General features: G+C 48.4%; 1 protein-coding gene across 4 annotated transcripts in view; it reads left to right on the forward strand.

Annotated features, from left to right (window-relative positions):
- The first annotated feature begins 12,874 nt into the window (after positions 1–12,874).
- ABCA3 (ATP binding cassette subfamily A member 3) overlaps positions 12,875–19,479 on the forward strand; it is a 41,800-nt gene continuing 35,195 nt past the window's right edge. For 3 of the 4 annotated variants that reach the window (XR_004301958.1, XM_032425713.1, XM_032425715.1), the window contains exon 1: positions 12,876–13,037. The gene's annotated coding sequence lies outside the window, so the exon portion shown is untranslated. Of the gene's footprint in view, positions 13,038–19,479 lie in introns of all 4 variants that reach the window. The other variant, XM_032425717.1, reaches the window with a different exon arrangement.

Consider the following 19,479-nt stretch of genomic DNA (forward strand, 5'->3'; position numbering starts at 1 on the left):
GGGGGGCGGGCGGAGGGAGAAGCCGACTACCCACGGGCGCGATCTAAGGCCTCTGGGACCGTGACCTGAGCGAAAACCAAGAGTGGGACGCTTAACAGACGGACGGAGCCACCCAGGCGCCCCTGAAGGTACACTTTAAAGTGCCTCATTGTGTGATGTGAATTTCACCTCCATAAAAAAAAGAAGAGTGAATACAAGACACGTTTATATTAGTCAGCCTTTGCTGCAGGCTTCTTACCTGACAAACAACCCCAACCACGGACATTTATTTCCTGCTCACGGCTCTGCTGCCTCCTGGGATTGGCTGGACTGGTCTTTAGGTCTAGTTATGGGCTGAATTGTGCCCCCCTCCCAAACTGCTGTGTTGAAGTCCTAATCCCCAGGACCTCAGCCCGTGACTGCTTTTACAGGCAGGGCCTTTCCAGAGGCAGCGAAGGCAAAACGAGCCCGTGAGGGTGGCCTGACTGTGCCCTTACGGTTAGAGGAGATGTGGGTGCCCAGAGGCAGCAGGGGTGCCGGGCACAGAGGAAAGACCAGGTGAGGACGAGCCGGGGGCAGCCACCTGCAAACCCAGGGGAGGAATTGAAATGGCAGGAAAAACCAACCTTGCCGGTACCTGGATCTTGGACTTCCAGCCTCCAGAAATAAATGTCTGTTGTTTCCGGCGCCCAGTCCGTGGTATTTTGTTAGCGCAGCTGGCTTGGACGCATACAGGCCTGTTCTGCATGTCTCCTCCCAGCAGGAACGGGCTGTTCTCACGGCAAGAGGCCAAGCTAAACCACACAAATGCATTTCAAGCATCTTCCCACACACACTTGCTAACCATTCCAATATGAATGCAACAGGGAAGGAAACTCTGTATGCTCTAATGGGGGGCACTGCCGACTCACATGGCAAGGGGCGTGGGCATAACATTTAATGCAGGGGGAGAAACAGTACCCATGTGCCAAAACACCCAACAGTGAGTTCTTCAGAAGGTAGTGTTAGAATCTTCCCGCCTTAACCCACGCCATGCAGATGAGGAGGTATTTTGGCTCCTTACTGGACCACCATAGACTAAAAGAAAAAGCGCCCAGACCATGAGAACACAATGGTTTTCTCCAGCCACACCTGTGGTTCAGTGGAATGGGACAGGAAAACAGAGGAGACGGAGGTTTTCATACTGAGCATCTTTTAGAATTTGTGATAACACAGGTAGGCTGTTTCTCTTAAAAGAAAGTTTATTTCAATGTTTGTGATGTACGACAACCAGCAACTATGCCTTGAAGGCACTGTGTCTAGACATGATGCCATCATCAAAAGATCTGTCTGTAATAGGGGCACCTGGCTGGGTCCATCGGTGGAGCGTGCAACTCTCCGTCTCGGGGTTGTGAGTTCAAGCCCCATGTTGGGTATGGAGATTACTTAATTAAAAAAATTTTTTTAAAAAGATCAATCAGTCATAGAGCTCGTCTTCTTGGAATTCAGTGGCTTCAAATAAGCCTAGTAAGGGAAATAAGATGTACGAAGGAAAACAGGATAGTACCAGGTAGAAAACGTGAATCAGAAGCAGTACACTTAAGGGTGGCCAAACTGACCGATAAAACAGAAGTCCAGGAAGAGACCACAGGTACACGATCACCTGATTTATAACAAAGCCGACAGGCAGGACAGGGAAGCAGGGTCTTCCCGAGGGTGGATGGCTCGGGGCCGGCTGGCTGTCACTATGCGAGACCACGTGTCCTGACTCCTGCCTCCCACCACACACAAAATTCCAACTTCAGATGATAGATCTGAATGTGAAGGGTAAAGGAAATAGGAAAAATATGTTTTCCTATTTCTTTTACCCGTGACCTTGAAGTAGGCAGAGATTTCCTTTTTTTTTTTTAAGATTTTATTTATTTATTTGACAGGCAGAGAGCACAAGCAGAGGGAGCCACAGAGCAAGAGGGAGAAGCAGGCTCCCCACTGAGCAGGGAGCCCAATGCGGGGCTCGATCCTGGGATTCCAGTATCATGACCTGAGCCAAAGGCAGACACCCAACCGACCGAGCCACCCAGACGCCCTAGGCAGAGATTTCTTAAACACGACTCCAAACCGCTAAACATAAAGAAAACTTGGGTAAACTGAACTACGTCAAAATTAAGGAAATCTGTTCCGCAAAAGGCCCAGTAAGAGAGCAAATGCAACCCAGAATGAGTAAAGCTATCTACAAGTCACTAAGAAAAAGACAGACTTCCCAAAAGAAAAATAGAAGAGACTCTCAGTTTCCCAAATTGCTGATAACACATGACAAAGTGCTCGACCTAAATGGTTGTCTGGGAAATGCATTGTAAAAGCCTCACCGTCACACTGAGACAGAGATTTCTGCACAGGACGGTCACTGGAGGGCAGTCTCCAAACCTTCTGCAGAGTGGAGGAGGCCAGCAGGCTGAAGGGGTGGAAACCCTAGTCATTCCCACAGGCACAATGGGCACAGACTACAAACCGTGCACCTCAAGCTTAGGCATGAGGACAGCAAGCAGACAGGTCCCAGGTAAGCAGGACAGTCCATTTATGTTGTATTTGGGAAAACAAATGACCAGGATAGAAAAAGAGAGAAAAAAAGGGGGGGGCACTGAAAATAAGCAACCCAGCAACTATTCAGAATTTCTATGAGAGTGTCACTGCTGGCCCTTTGAGCCGACACCCCCACTTCTAGGAGTCTGATCCGCAGGTACACCTGTGCAAGCATGAGCTGACCACTGCAAGGTTATGCACCACATCACTGTTTATAATAGCAAAGGAGTGTAAGCAGCCTGGTACCCACCACAGGGGATTCGTTATATAAACCATTACATATCTAGACAATGAAGTAATATGCATCATAGAAAAAAAAGGAAAAGCTCTATGTCCTGGCTGCCTTCTGGGATCTGCAGGATAATGTGAGACAATAAATTCCTGTTGTTTGGGCCACCCAATCTGTGGTATTTGTTACGCAGCCTGAGCTGAAATAGAGAATGGTGTGTCAGTCTGCATGAGGCTATCTATGTGTGTAAGGGGGCAGGGGGAGTGTGGGAAATCTCTGTATCTTCCCAGTTTTGCTGTGAGCCAAAATGCTCTTAAAAAATAAAATCTATTTTTAGGGGTGCCTGCGTGGCTCAGTTGTTAAGCGACTGCCTTCGGCTCAGGTCATGATCCCAGGGTCCTGGGATCGAGCCCCGCATCGGGCTCCCTGCTCAGGGGGAAGCCTGCTTCTCCCTCTCCCACTCCCCCTGCTTGTGTTCCCTCTCTCGCTGTGTCTCTCTCTGTCAAATAAATAAATAAATAAAATCTTTTTAAAAAAATAAAAAAAATCTATTTTTAAATAATTTTTTAAAAGATTTTATTTTTAAGTCATCTCTATACCCCACATGGGGCTCAAACCCACAACCCTGAGTTCAAGAGTCACATGCTCTACCGATTGAGCTGGCCAGGTGCCCCTAAAATCTATTTTTAAAAAACTGTTTTGACAAAACTGCATCAACAGGAAAATCCATAACCCTAAGCCCCCCTTCATTATTAAATCAGAAATTTTATTTTATTTATTTTTTAAAAGATTTTATTTATTTGACAGAGAGAGACACAGCGAGAGAGGGAACACAAGCAGGGGGAGTGGGAGAGGGAAAAGCAGGCTTCCCGCCGAGCAGGGAGCCCGATGCGGGGCTCGATCCCAGCACCCTGGGATCATGACCTGAGCCAAAGGCAGACGCCTAACGACTGAGCCACCCAGGCGCCCCTTAAATCAGAAATTTTAAAGCCCACAAAAATTAAAAATCCATTAGGAATATGTGTGATTTATAAAAAAGATTTATTTATTTGAGAGAGAGCGCATGAGCAGGGAGGAGGGGCAGAGGGGGACAGAATCTCAAGCAGACACCCCACTGAGTGCAGAGCCTGAATTTGGGCTCCATCTCATGACCCTGAAATCATGACCCGAGCTGAAATCCAGAGCCAGACTCTTAGCCAACTGAGCCACCCAGGTGCCCCTGTGTAATTTTTTTTTTAATTACACAGACCATGACTGGTTACACTTGTTCACAGAACGAGGTGTGTGCAGTGATGCGGTTGGGCAAGCTTCTTATAGGACATTAGCATCTTTGTCACCCATGTTAGGGATGTCAAGGGCATGTGTGATGCTCTAGCTTAATGGCCCTGCTATTGACAAAGGGAGGAGAGGCAGGACCTCCTTTCCTGATTACCTAGGAAAATAGAAATCACCAAATCCATCCTATACAGGAAAGCCAGATGTTGTCATATGCTTGGTCTATGTGCTGATGCAATTACAGGTATTTTTTTAAATGCCACAGCTGAGGTTCTGGCCAGAGAAGGATGATTGGTAGAGAGCACATGACCATCTCTAGTCTGTGACAACCTTTTCCACTGAAAGAACGGATTCTGTAATGTGTTTTCTGAACTCTGAATTTCTCAGAAACACAGATACTGTTTTATAGCAGAGAGTTTGGATTAGAAAAGAGCGAAGTGCTAATAGGTAAGGAAATAAAACACTGAAAACACATAACCTACTAGCACACTGAGCCAACACAAAAGGGGAGCCAACATACAGACGCATTAATCAAGAATTAAAAAGGAAAAATAACCAATGATGCACCAAAATTTAGCTGTTTTCTACAAATAACTCTCTGCTAATCAATTGTCCACCTGCCTGGAGTGGATTGATTACCTAGGAAAATAGAAATCACCAATCAATCCAATACAGGAAGAGATTTTTATTTTTACCTTTTAAGATTTTATTTTTTTATTTATTTGAGATAGAGTGAGACAGAGTGAGAGAGCACTAGTGGAGGGGGTGAGTGGCAGAGGCAGAGGGAGAGGGAGAAGCAGACTCCCCGCTAAGCAGGGAGCCTGACACAGGGCTCGATCCCAGGACCCTGAGATCATGACCTGAGCCAAAGGCAGATGCTTAACTGACAGCCACCCAGGCACCCCCAGGAAGAGATTTTTAAAAACCTAAATGTTTCTGCAAATAAACTGTGAAGAAATCCAGAAAGTTGTCCAAGAGCCTACAAAGCAGGACAAGTGCAAATAATTCAAATGGGTGAATTGTTTTCAACTGTAAGGAACAGATCGTTCTGATGCTATTTGAACTGATCCATAAACGTAAAGACAGAAAACGTCCCATATTTAAAAACCTATTAGTATAACGGTGATCCCAAACTCTGAGAAGGCTAGCATTTAAAACTAACCAACCCACCAACCAAACAAAAAAACTACAACTCATTCTCACTGAAAAGACAGATGAGCCCTTGACGAATCCAGAGGTACATGAAAGGAATAACACACCATGAACAAACAGGAAATCCATCCCAGAAATATAGGAATGATTCACTGTTTTCACTGTCATAAGATCTGTTGGTGTAATTCACCATATTTATTGGTTGAAAGATTCAAAACAAATTATTGTGTCAATAAATTCCAAAAAGGCATTTGATAAAATCCACCATGTATTCTTGGATCTCTTTTTTTTTAACCTTAGAAAAAGACTTGCCTATAACATACAAAACTATATATATATATATATATATATATAATATATATATATATATATATATGTATATGTATGTATGTATATGTGTGTGTGTGTGTATATATGTATATATATATATATACGTATATATATATATATATATATATACGTATATATATATAGCCATGTAGGGCTCTGTGCTCAGCACGGAGTCGACTTGAGATTCTCTCTCTCATGCTCTCTGCCCCTCCCCCATTCACCAGCACACACACACTCTCTCTCTCTCCCCCTTTCAAATAAATAAGTAAATCTTAAAAAACTTAGAGAGAGAAGCAGTGGAGGGGTGGAAGGGTGGAGGGGCAGAAGCAAAGGGAGAATCTTAAAGCCAGCTCCGCGCCCAGCCCAACATAGGGCTTGATCTCACAACCCTGAGATCATGACCTGAGCCAAAATCAAGAGTCAGACACTTACCGACTGAGCCATCAAAGTGTCCCTGGGGAGACGTATCTTTGCATAGAAAGAGTCAATATGAAGATTTTAATTCTCCTAAATAAATCTACAAATTTTACATAGCACCAATAAAGATTTCAACAAGATTTTTAATTAAAAAACTGATTCAGAAGTCCACATGAAGCACAACGGTGTGAAATCAGGCAAGAAAATTCTGAAAGAGATAGATAACCACCAGAAACTATCCAAATTTTTAAATTTGTTGTTACATAACTTCATTAATAAAAAAAATATCATACTAGGACAGTCACAGCTCAATAAAAAAAAGAATTTATATATATACCAAAGTATACATGGGAATTTAGTATGAGATAAAGAAAACATTTCAAATTAACTGAATATTATCAGTAACAGTACTGATGTCTGTATGTTCAAAAACCTGGGTGAAACCCAATTTCTTGAAAGACATAAGCTACCAAAACTCACTTAAGAAGAAATAACCTGAGGGCGCCTGGGTGGCTCAGTTGGTTAAGCGACTGCCTTCGGCTCAGGTCATGATCCTGGAGTCCTGGGATCGAGTCCCGCATCGGGCTCCCTGCTCAGCACGGAGTCTGCTTCTCCCTCTGACCCTCCTCCCTCTCATGCTCTCTGTCTCTCATTCTCTCTCTCTCAAATAAATAAATAAAATCTTTAAAAAAAAAAAAAAAGAAATAACCTATTCCTATACGTACTAAAGAAATTATATTTGTAGTTAAAAACATTCCAAGACGGAAAACCATGACTCAGATGGTTTTATTGGCAAATTCTAACAAATGTTTAAGGAAGAAATAATACTAATTCTACACAATCTCTTCCACAAAATAGAAGAGGTGGGCTACTTTCCCAACTCATATTATGAGGTCAGGGTTACCTTGATATCAAAGCTAGACTAAAACATTTCAAGGAAGACATATAATTAAAAAATAATAATAAGGCAAGAAGAAAAGTGTTTCTACTCTCAGATGTCATGATTTTCCCAAGAAATCTAAAAAAATAATTCTACAATTGATAAGTGAGTTTAGCAGGGTCCCAGAAGTTGAGGTCAATATACACAAATTGGTTGTATTTCTATATACTAGTAAGGAACACATGGAAACCCAAAGTTTTTTCAAAGTATCATTTGTGATAATCCCGATAAAATGAAATACTTAGAAATAAATCCAACAAAATATGTGCAAAATCTAGACAAAAGAACACTGATGAAAGTTTTCTTTAAAAAATGAAATAAGTGGAAAGATATACCATACTCATGGACTGGAGAAGTCTGTATTAAGACATCAGTTCTCCCAAACTGATTTTTAGATTCAGTGCAAATCCCGACGAAAATCTCTGCGGTATCACTGATAGGCATCAACAAGCTGACTTTAAAATTCCCATGAAATAGCAAAGGGACTAAAATAGCCAAAATCATTTTGAAAGAGGATCACTACTAGAGGACACATACTACCTCATTAGTGCTACACTAATCAAGACAATATAGTATTAGCTGAAGCCAAAAGCAGTCCACTACAGCCCAGCCTGCAAACTAAGACTGGTTTTGACTCCTAATGGTTGGAAGAACTGTCCTCCACCACTGTGACCGAGCACTGAATAGCTCTGAAGTTAGCTGTTACAGTGCTTACTGTGTGAGACTTCTTCTGTGGTCCGGTCACTTTGATGACAGCCCACATTGTTTGAAGCACCCCTAAGGCGAGCTGCTGTAAGCACTCCCCGTGCTATCCAAAAGATAAAACGAAAAGTGAAATCTCTCCATTCCCACACAAATTTGCAGCGCATATATCTTTCACGCTCAGACAACAGCTCCAGCAGCATTTTCCAGACCTCGGTGTACATGCAAGGGAAATTTTCATTATTTCAAAATCCACGTAACTGTGTGATCGAGGAGCTTCCAGCTCACCTTCAACTGGTTGTGATTAATCTATCATGCAATGACAGGTTACAAGGCAAATTATCAAGAGAGGAATCTAACAGAATTCTATCAATGCCTTTCAAGCCATGAAGACACTCAACTGAAATCATATTCAAGGTGAGATAGACAGAATCTCGTTACAGGTCAGCATTAACAGACAAACATTTACAATAAATCTTGATGGTATGGAACACTGTCTTTGAACACTGGCAAAGCAATATGTTATCCCATAAAAAAGAACTCCATTGTTCTCATGAGTAGATATATATTGCAAAAAAAGTTACATTCAATTATTATATTGAAAGTCACTAATAAAATTTTTTTTGGAAACGTGTCTCATATAACAAGTATGTGTATGATACCCTGAATTTTGCCTCTTGGCATGCAAAGCCTAAAACATTTGCTATCCAGCCCTTTATGGAAATAGCGTGCCAAAGCCCGGACTAAAAGATCAAAGATACACATACAGACCAATGGAACAGAAGAGTTCAAAAATAGACCTTCACAAATATGGTCAATTTTTGACAAAGGTGCAATTCAATGGAAAAAGATTATCTTTTTAACAGAGGTTGGTGGGACAAATGGAATCATGTATGGGGGAAAAATCCACTTTTATCCATACCTCAATCCATTATACAAAATCAGTTCAAAATACAGTATAGACCTAAGTGCAAAACCTAAAACTCTAAAACTTCTAGGAATAAAAAAAACCCTACAGGGGTGCCTGGGTGGCTCAGTTGTTAAGTATCTGCCTTCGGCTCAGGTCATGATCCCAGGGTCCTGGGATCGAGCCCCACATCGGGCTCCCTGCTCCACGGGAAGCCTGCTTCTCCCTCTCCCACTCCCCCTGCTTGTGTTCCCTCTCTCACTGTGTCTCTCTCTGTCAAATAAGTAAATAAAATCTTAAAAAAAAAAAAAAACCTACAGAACATCCCTGTGACCTTGGATTAAGCAAAGATTCCTGAGATATGACACGAAAAGCATAAAAGAAAAATTGATAAGTTGGGCTTCATTAAAATTAAAATCTTTTTCTCTGCAAAAGATTAACAGGGTGAGAAAACAAGGCACAGACTAAGAAAAAATATTTGCAAATTGCTTATCTGACAAAGGAGCTATATCCAGAATATATAAAACTCTCAAAACTCAACAGTAAGAAAATTAACACCCAATTTTTAAATTGCACCAAAGAGGATATATGTATGGCAAATAAGCCCATGAAAAGAAGCTCAGCATTATGTCATTAGGAAAAGCAAATTCAAACCACAATAAAATACCACTACCAACTACTAGAATGGGTGGAAAGAAATTTTTTTAAGTGATGGCAAAGTTACAGAGTGACTGGAACTCTTATATACCAACAGGGCAATGCAAAATGGTACAGCCATGGGGGGAAATATTTTGGCAGTTTCTTATGTTTTCTTATAAAGCTAAACATACACTTCCATACAATTCAATGATCCTATTCCTAAGTTTTTACCCAAGCAAAATGAGAATTTTTGTTTTCAAACACACACAAAAAATTTTTACACAAGAACCTATATACAAATTATTATAGAAGGCTTTACTCAAAATCTCCCCCAAACCAGGAACTGGGCCCTTGCTAAGTGCCAAGCATTTCTGAAGTGTTCCATATGTTTTGATGCTTCGAATCCTCACAGCAATCCTATGAAGTGAGTACTATGTGCTCCCTACGTTACGCAAGGGAACCAAGGCACAAAGAGGTTACATGGGGCATTAAGAGCTGGGATTCAATTTGAGGCTGCGTGGCCAGAGTCCATAACCGGTTTTAACCCCTACCATATTAATGCCTCTCAACCGCTGAACGAAGGAGTATATTGTGCAGCCCTTGGTCTGGAAGGAAGCCTCCAATTATAACATTGTTCCTATGGGAACAATCAGAGAAGCTGTACTCTAAAATTCTGCATTGAATACCACCAACGTGGGCACTGCTGTACAAGAAAGTACATATATAAACATAGATACAGATGGATAGGGAGATAGTATTTGTGTCCCTGCAAAAAGAAATAGGAGCTGACATATTGGTTCCATTTTTAAAATGCATAGAGTGTGGGTAAGTATATATCTATATATGTCAGCCAACTTTTGCAATAACAAGGTTTACTGCCTTCTATAATGCCATGAGTTTTGTTTATGAGTGTCACCATGCACCTTAGTTTTTGCCATCAATCTTGAGAAATGTCTGAGCCACGGGAACCCCAAGGAGTATCCCCTGTAATTAATGACCTGGCATGTTTTCACACTACATGAGTGTGAGTAATTTACCTACCAGAGATTGTCATGGAGTCCAGGAGCCTGAACACCGGAACACCTGGGCTCCAGTATCACCTCTACTGTGTGACTTTGAACAAATTATGACCCTTATCTGGGCCTCCACTTGGAAGAATACCAGGTGGAGCATCCAGGTTTAGTGAGACCTGAGCAGAAAAGTGATTGTTGAGGATCCATCAAAAGGGCCCACCCCCTGTGGGCAGTTGTTTGTGAACAGGTGTCCAGAGCCTAGAATCTTCCCACAGAACGTCTTCCTTCGCCAGTGGCCTTACATCCTCTCAGTTCATGACTGCAGTGACTAATCATAATTACCACGCAGGCACCCTAACAGGACCAAGAACAAAGGTATCAATCACTACTCTGCAGGTGTTTCTCTCGGCCTGCATGGTCCTTCCTCCTGCCCCCCCCCCCCCACCTTCACCTTCCATCTGAGGGAAGTCCGACTCAGCCTGCTCCATTCCTGGATTGGGTTATGCAGAACCCTTTCAAGTTTAGAAAGCGCTGGGGGAAAATTGCAAGGTGTAACCAATATAAGTTGGAAATGGCAAGGATTTGTTCTTGAAAGAAGAAAGATTGAGTGAGGAAAACGCCGGTCAGCCAGGTTTCTAGAGTCTTCGGGCAGACACCTGGGCTGGGAGGGAGGGGGTGCAGGCTGTGAGCAAGGATGGGAGAAACAGTTTTTAAGATGCTCACAACACATTAATAACCCACTCCTCCACCTGAATTGTAATTGTGTTCAGTTGGGTTTTCTGTTTTTCTTTTTTGGTGTTTTGTTTGCTTCATTGTTGTCTGCTCACTATAGAGATCGGGCTTACTAGTAAGTCCCGCTATGCTCACATGGGACTACCACTTCTTTGGTGTTTATGCGTTTTCCCATTTGACCCGAAAACAAAATACTTCTGAGTTTGGTGTTATTACTAGTCCTATTATCATTCTAATTTTAGGGACAGGAGATTGCGGCTCAGAGGGGTCAAATGACATGCCTGCACTAGCCAAGGGGCCGGGTCCAGACGCAAAGCCGGGTCTTCTGACTCCTTCTTCAACCAATATTTACCGGGTGCCTCCCCTCTGCCAGGCACTCCAGGACCCTGAGATGTAGCCACGAACTAGACCAAGTCCCTTTCCCATGGAGCCCACCTTCTGGTGAGGGAGACAGAAGAGAAGCCAACAAAAGCGTAAGTCAACAGCACCACTTCAGACAGTGAAAGACAGGGAGACCCTCTATCGCTAATTCAGAGGAGCCTTGGGATGGAGGGGACAGAAGCTTCCCAACTCGGGTCATTACTTTACGGTTTGATCGGCCGCTTCCCGGTCGCGGAGGTGCGCTGGGCGCGGCCGGGGCCGGGCCGGCAGCAGGCGGCGCCCCAGGTGCGGCCGCCCCAGGTGCGCCCCCGGGACCAATGCTGGGAAGCGTTTACGCAGCCGACCGGCAGGTGCGCCTGTGCCGCGGGGGATCCTGAGTCGTAGGCCCCGGGCGGAGCTCAGTCCGGGCGTGGGGACCCGAGTGGGCCGGCCCGCGGCGACTGTTGGCCCCGCGCCGCCGCCGCCCACGAGGCTCCGGCCCAGGCCCCTGGCCCAGTCCCGCCCCGCCCCTGCCACGCGACCTCACCACCTCCCAGGTGACCCCAACCCGGCCTCGGGACCCTCCGGTCCCAGGTGATGCCTGCCTGGCCTCGTGACCTCTCTGTACCAGGTGACTCTGCCCCTCCACGGTGACCCCAACCCAGCCTCAGGACCCTCTCAGCTCCAGGTGCCCCCAGCCTGACCTGTGTCCCTCCCGTCTCAGGTGGCCCCGACCCTGTCAAAGGCTCAACATAGCCAAAGTAAAACCAATGAGTCCCTGAAGTCGTAATCAGTAAACATTGATGGTGCACACACCAAACGACAGTTTGCCGAGCAGGAACATGGAAGGGGGCTGGGGGGGAGCGGGGTTGTTAAAGCTGCTCACACTGCAGGGCAGCAGACTGTTCCTGCCAGTGCCTGGTGACAATATTGCACTTTTCAGGGCTCGCCTCCCATCAACCTTGGCAAATGGTTCACGTTTTGCTTATCATTTCCAGAGGCACAAGCAAGAAATGACCCGGGTCGAGTTCGCCCTGCCAAAAAGGGGCGACACTAAGCTCTGCCCCCAGGACTAAACTGGCTCTCTCTGCTCAGGGCCCCCGCCAGGCTCGTCTCTGTTTGTTTCTGATTTTAACAACCCTAAGCCACGACCTTCCAGCTAAGGTGACCCCAACCTGGCCTCATGACCTCCAGGCCTCCCCGCCTTTATCAACTCTGCCTCATGACCCTGGACACATCGCAGGATGCTGGGCTTTCCAAACCGCCTAGCCGTTTTCTAGAAAGTTCCTCACCCTCCATCCAGCACCCCCTGGCTCCCCCGCCCCCCGGGAGTCTGCACCAGGCCCAAGGGGGCCAGTCGCCCTCCCTCCGCGACACAGGGACCCGCGCCCGAAGAAGGACAGTGCTGGGGGGAATGGCTGGACCACCAGCGAAGGTCGAGACTCGGAAGGCGACTGTTCCAGCCGCTCCCGAGTGCAGGTGGACGCCACCACACCCCGCCCCGACTCCGGCCGGCACTGCGCAGGCGCGGGCGGGGCGGGGCGTCGGGCTGGCCGGGCACCCGCAGGGCTGCCCCATTGCGCACGCGCGAGCCGGCCGGCGCGCCCCCTGCAGGAGCCCGAGCCGCCCGGTCAGCGCCTGCCGCTGGTTGCAGGCGCCCCCTCCCCGCCGGGCGTCCCAGCCGCTGTCAGCACCGGCCGTCGCTGTCGCCGCCGCCGCAAGGCCGAGCGCAGCCGGGCCCGAGGCAGGGGACCCCGCAAGAGGGCAGCGTGCCGGCCGCCGCCGCCCTGGCGCCGAGGGTCGGTGAGTGCCGCCGGGACCCGCCGCGCGCGCTCACTTGCTCCCGGGGCTCGCGGCTCCGGGCCGCCCTCCGCCCGGCCGGCCTGACCCCTCGGCCGCATCACGCTTGGCCGGCACGCCCCGGACCCCCCACCTCCGCGCCCGCGCGCCGCCCCGCCCGGCAGGTGCACCTCGCGGGGCTGCAGCGCCAGGCAGCCCTGACTCAGGCTTCCCCTTCGGCCGAGCTTCTGGGCGTGTCCCCCTCCCCGCGGGCAGCTTCCTCCGCGAACCCCGGAGCTGGACGCGCCGCGGCACCCTTTGTACAGAGCCGGGAGGGTGGACCCTTTGGCGTTCGTCCGGCAGGCAGGCGCTCAGGGCAGCCGCTCGCCAGACCCTTGCAGCCCCCAGGCCGGGAGCGCGGAGCAGGGCCGCCGGGATGCTGCTGCCTCATCCTTCGTGCCGAGATTCCCCGGGTGGGTGGGAGTGCTTCCCCACCCCGGAGTTTGGCCTGCGCCCAGCCCTTCATTCCCGGGAGCCAGAATGGGGGGGAGGGGCAGGGGTCCAGTGCTCATGGTGGGAGCTGTGCGGCGGGCAGAAAGGCGTGCATGCCTGGTCTAGGTGGAGAGGCCTGCAACAGCCCTCAGTAACCTCTGGGGTCCGTGGTCAGTGGGTCCATGGTACGAATTTGCGTTTACGCCGGTATTGGCATTCACACACTACAATGTAGTTTCATGAGGGCAGGTCCTGTCTTCTGCACGAGGGTTTAGGACGGACGTGTACTTGGTGCACATTTGGTGTGCAATCCAGAGCCCCCTCCTCACTTCCTTGCATGTGGCCTAATGAAAGCCCATTGCCTTATCCGGTATTTCTGTTTGTTGACCCCTTTGCCTCCTGCACTGTGAGCCCACTTACTGCCGGGCCTGGGCCTGATCAGGGCTTGGGTTCCCAGCACAGGGCCAGACCCTGACACAGAACAGGGGATGGAGAAACGCTTGTTGAATGGGTGGCTGACACCCCGTGACAGAGCGGGGACCTGGGCAGGGTGCAAGTGAGTCAGGCTGGCTTTTTTTCTCCTGAGCAACTGTGTCATTTGATTCTGAACAGTTGGGTGCTGCCTTGTGTAAACTTGAAAAGATCAAGGCTCTTTTCCTCTAGAAAGTTTGCATCAAGGGAACATAAGAAAAAGGGAAAATAGGAAAAAATTGGATGCCCTGGGAATCCCCTCACTCTTCTTTTTAAGTCCTTGCAGTTTTGTTTTGTTTTTTTTTTAATTGACCACATGGTCATCATATCTGACAAACAAGATGACATCCTTCCCTCTCTGGTGATCTCCCATCATGCTGACGACACAGCCGTTTAGAATAGGAGAGATCAGCTCAGGTGGCTTTTTCAAAGACACTAGTCTTACACGGTGTGTGTGCCGGTCTCGTAGGAACCTGTTTTCACTTAGTCTCGACGGGGAAGGCCCGGGAAGACTCCCCACTTGACTGACTCTTCTCCAACCCTGCCTCCCAAGACGACAGTAGATTCGTCTGCTCTTGAGTTGGTGAAGGGAAAGAAAACATTCTAGAAGTCAGGGGAAAAGGATGGGCAAAGCTCTGTGCATGATGGAAAGATTAATTGGATGTGGTCCCTGCTCTTGGGGACCTTAGGATGGAGCTAAAGAGAATGATTTATTCACAAGTAACTGTGACATCAGACAGAATGAGACAAGTACCACTTGACACATCGGAAAAGCTGTTGCGGGTGTCCAGAGGTGGAGGGGTGGCTTTCAGCAAGAGCAGAAGGTCTCAACCCTGGCTGCATGGTAGAATCACCCTGGGATGGGTCCCCTGCCCAGGCCAGAGCCCAGAATCTTCAGGGGTGGACCTCTGATGTCAGTTTCTGAGTTAAAGCACCCCTAGAAGATGCCATTGTGCAGCCAGGATGAAGAACCCCTGGGCCAGGGTTGTCCGTGGCTGCTTCACAGCGGGGCTGGGACTGGACTGGGAGATGATATTCCAAGAAGACAAAACCCCAGGAGGCCCGGACCCTCTTGGGAAAGTGTAGAGCATGTCAGTCCCCATCTCCCTGAATGGCTCAGAGATTTGGAGTCACCAGGCAGACAGGTACCTTTGCAGGAGCTGAGTAATGAGCTTGCTGTGGAAGACCCATGGTTACCTGTCCCTGGGGATCCTCAATCGCCTCATTACCTCATTTCCTACACCCAGAGGGGCGGAACGGCTAGCAGGACAGCAGTGGGACCGAGGCTCCAGCAGGGGTGAGCAAAGCAGGAGGCAGACCGATTTTGTGGAACTCTCTCCTCATAGCTTCCCTTGGGCCACACCGCCTGTCTTAAAAATACACCCCACCAACCCCTGCCAGGAGCTTCTTTGTGAACTCAGAGCCATAGGATCCCAAGGAGACTGCTGCCCCAACCCTGGACTGGGTGGATGGTGGTGTTGAGTGCGAGGCCAGCAAACCAGGTCTCTGCCTGGGCCTCCAATGCAAGTGACCACAGCCTTGAACCCAGCCTCCTGGGGCTCCTGGACAATGACCGAGCCTCGTGGATTTGTTCCTGCCTCATCCACGCAAGGGCCACTTGTGTAAATACGTCGTCCGCAAGCTTTTTCTTGCGTGCTGCTACATGTAAAAGAATTTGAGTTTGCACCCCCGTGTATTTCATTTATTTATAAAATAATGCCACATACTACCATCCTGAATATCATGGACACAGAAATACACACCAATATAGACCTTTTAAAGGGATGAGAGGCAAAGTGAACATGGTCAAATTTGTTCAGCGTATTAGTGCTACTAGATCAATCATAAAAACGTGGGTGTTTTAATTTTTTTAAGTAGTCGGCATGCCCATCATGGGGCTCAAACTCACGACCCCAGGATCACGAGTCACACGGTCCACCGACTGCACCAGCCAGGCGCCCCATCCCATATGCTGTTTTTCAAAGAAAGCCATGTGAGCAAGTCTGCATCCCATTTATAAAGCCTTGGTGAACCCTAAGTCCTCATCCGAAGGTTTGGTTCTGGGTTCTGTTTATTTTGGTTCCTGGTTCTGGTGGTGTCGCCGGTAAACGCCATGAACCTCGTGAAGCCACGTAGACTGTGCTGGGAGCCGAGGACTTGCCTTTCTCTCCCACTCACCAATCCCGCGAGGGCTCTTGCTGTGTTGCGGGGCGGGGGGGGCGGGGTAAGCATTCAGGGGCTGCTGGGGCAGGTGGAGCGTCTAGCTCCGGTTACTCTTAGCGTGTGCGTGTGCATGTAGATGGCGCTGCCCCTGGGCTCCACACATCCCTTTTCATAAATGCTCCATTCCTAGCCTGGGTTGTTTTGAAAAACCACAACTCTCACTCATTGTCACCTTTTCCTTGAAGGGACAGATTTGAGTATGTCGGCTTAAGAGAAATGAGGTAGCTGACACACGGTGGTCTGTTGTCATGGAGAAAAAAGAAAAAGACCTCCAGATTTGGAACTTTTCTTGAGAGAAAATATGTATTTCCTCCTTAAGTTCTAAGTCCCGAGATGACTGGTGACCCTTCCTGTCACCAAGGGTATTCACGGTCACTTCCCAAATCCTTACAAATTATCGTAACGCTTCGGCCATGATTTTGTGTGTTTTAATTGCACCTGAACGTCATACCTTGAATCACATGAAGTCCAGCACGTGTGCGAGGCTTAAACTAAACCAGCGGGCGAGGGCCGCCATCCCTGCCATGTCTCAGAAGCTGCCATCCCCGTCAGGGTACGTGGCTGCCAACACACAGGCCAGCAGGCGTGCCAGGGTCCTTCCTTACTGAATATCAGTAAAGCCAATTTTCCCCTCACTTTTATTTTATTTTATTTTTAATTTTATTTATTTATTTGACAGAGAGAGAGACACAGCGAGAGAGGGAACACAAGCAGGGGGAGTGGGAGAGGGAGAAGCAGGCTCCCCGCTGAGCAGGGAGCCCGATGTGGGGCTTGATCCCAGGACCCTGGGATCATGACCTGAGCCGAAGGCAGACGCTTAACGACTGAGCCACGCAGGCGCCCCAATTTCCCCCTCATTTTTAAAGAAAAATACCTGTGAGTGCAGTTTCTCACCATTCCTTTTGTCCAGCAGATGGTGTCTCGCACCCTGCCTGGAGGCTGGTGGTAGGCTTGGCTGGCGGGGACCACCCTTTAAATGCACCTGCCACTTTCCTCCTATGCTTTACCGCGTTGACTGCTATTTAGACTTTGCATCTGCAGAATCCATTGAAATAGACATTTTCACATGTTTACTGTGCACCCCCCAAAAAACACACACACACACCCCGAAAGATGAGATCATGTGCTGGGTAAACAATCAGACAAAACACCTGGAGATCAGCACTACTGCCCATGTGGATGCCCCCTGCCCAGCACACTGCCTTGGCACAGCATCCGAGGCCTTGGTCGGCTTCCCTTTCTGGCTCATTCCCACTGCTCCCCGCCCAGGTGCTCGGAACCATGGGCTGCTCCCCACACATGCTCTTCCCCTCCCCCCACCCCCCAGCTACCAGGACACTCGACACCAGTCTCCGGTGTCCCCCACTCCCAGGAGCCTTCCCCGAGCTTCCCTCGCATCAGGCACACACACACACACATGCACACACACACACATGATTTCAGTCCTCTCCAGAATCACACACACACACACACACACACGATTTCAGTCCTCTCCAGAATCACGCACATACACAGACACACACACACACACACGATTTCAGTCCTCTCCAGAATCACACACATACACAGACACACACACACACACACGATTTCAGTCCTCTACAGAATCACACACACACACACACACACACACACACGATTTCAGTCCTCTCCAGAATCTCGTGATGCCTCCTTTGGCTGCACTCCAGCAATTACAGTACACAGACGCGTTCGTGGACTGTGAGCATCTTGGGATGGGAATGTTATGATTTCCATTTCCACACCCTCAGCACCCCTTGCACAGCAAGCACTGGGCAGATGTTTGTGGGAGGAATCAATGCTTTTTTGTCTTATGTATCATAGAAGACCGCAGATTCTACCCACAAGCATTAAGTACCTATTTGGAATGGACACACATAGACCTTTACTACCACTCACTGTAGTGGACTCCCCGTGTCGATAAGGAAATGCTCTCCTAGCTGAGCTGGGTCCTCACCAGCCTTGGTCCTCAGGAAAAGTGCCGAGTCCTGGCCAGCGCCACCAGCAAGGCTCTGTCTCTATTCCACACCCGTGGAAAGAGGGTAAAGCTGTGCTTGTCTGCCCTCTGTGTGATGTGCGGAGGCCCAGCTTCGTGGAGAGCCCTCCTTCTCACCATGCCGTCCTCCAGGCCTGGGCAGACTCAGGCTTCCCTGGAAGGAGATGCACTGAGCTCGGGATGTGACGGGAACTTGTGACACAACAGGGTGAGTGCCTGGCCCCAAGGCCCTGTCCACTTCCGCTTGCTGGCCTTCAGGCTTCCTCGGGAGTGACCTCTCTAGAAGCATTAACGCTGCTGTGTTCCATGTATGCTGAAATAACCTATTTTGCATGGGCACATGGACAGTGGATGACAGATTCAACCCCGTAATGAAGAAAACCACAGATGAGGAAGCTGAGGTGTCTGGGCTCTGAACATGTACCCGAGCGGCCACAGGGGCTTGTAACTGGCACAACCCGTAATTCTTGTACTCACGAAAGTTACTGGAAAAGCCCTCGGTGGAGGAATCCTGTGTGTCATCACAAGAGCTCCCCGAAACCAGCAGGCCACAGGCCATAGGACACACTCACTCTGGACCAGTTCAATCGCTCAGCTAAAAAGCAAACACCGAAACACTCAACACTTTGTATAACGTTTAATATTTTAACAGTGAGCAAACAAGCCTTTTAGTAGGGGGGGAAAAAAAAAAGCTCTCCCTTCCCTTCCTGGCTCTGTCCCTGGAGGAGTGAAGTGAGCCCTGGAGGGGAAGTTCTCAGCCACTCACGTGGGGCGGAGGCGGCTTCGCAAGTGGCCCCCACCTGAGTGTTTACCTTAGAGTAGAAGGCGTGGGGCTGGCTCTGCACAACCTCTTCTGGGGACTCTGTGCCTCAGTGTCGAGTGTTTTGAGGAACGTTTAACTTCCTTTCCTCGTGTACATTTGCTTTCATAACCAGAAAGTTGTCCAGATTTTGTAATTCTGGGAATCTCCTTTAAATTCCTTTCTGCTGAAACAGAATAGATACAAGTAAGGCGTTCAGTAGAACTTGGGATGCGGCCTGGCACGCACAAGGCAGCCGGCCGGGTGCTGGAGGGAGACCAGTAAATACCCATGAAGGTGGCGGGGCTCAGGGGATAGTTTCTCTGTTTGATTTCCAAGGGTGCGTCGTGGGAGCAATGCATACAATTTTATAAAGATTTTACTACTTTTCGTAGTCCTGGCTCGCGGCTTTCTTGCTGTGTGATCAGGGCTGGGTCCTTCCTCCTCCTTTCTTCGTCTGTAAGAGG

The sequence above is a fragment of the Phoca vitulina genome, unplaced genomic scaffold (assembly GCF_004348235.1).
Source record: "Phoca vitulina isolate PV1807 unplaced genomic scaffold, GSC_HSeal_1.0 scaffold33, whole genome shotgun sequence".
Lineage (NCBI taxonomy): Eukaryota > Metazoa > Chordata > Mammalia > Carnivora > Phocidae > Phoca > Phoca vitulina.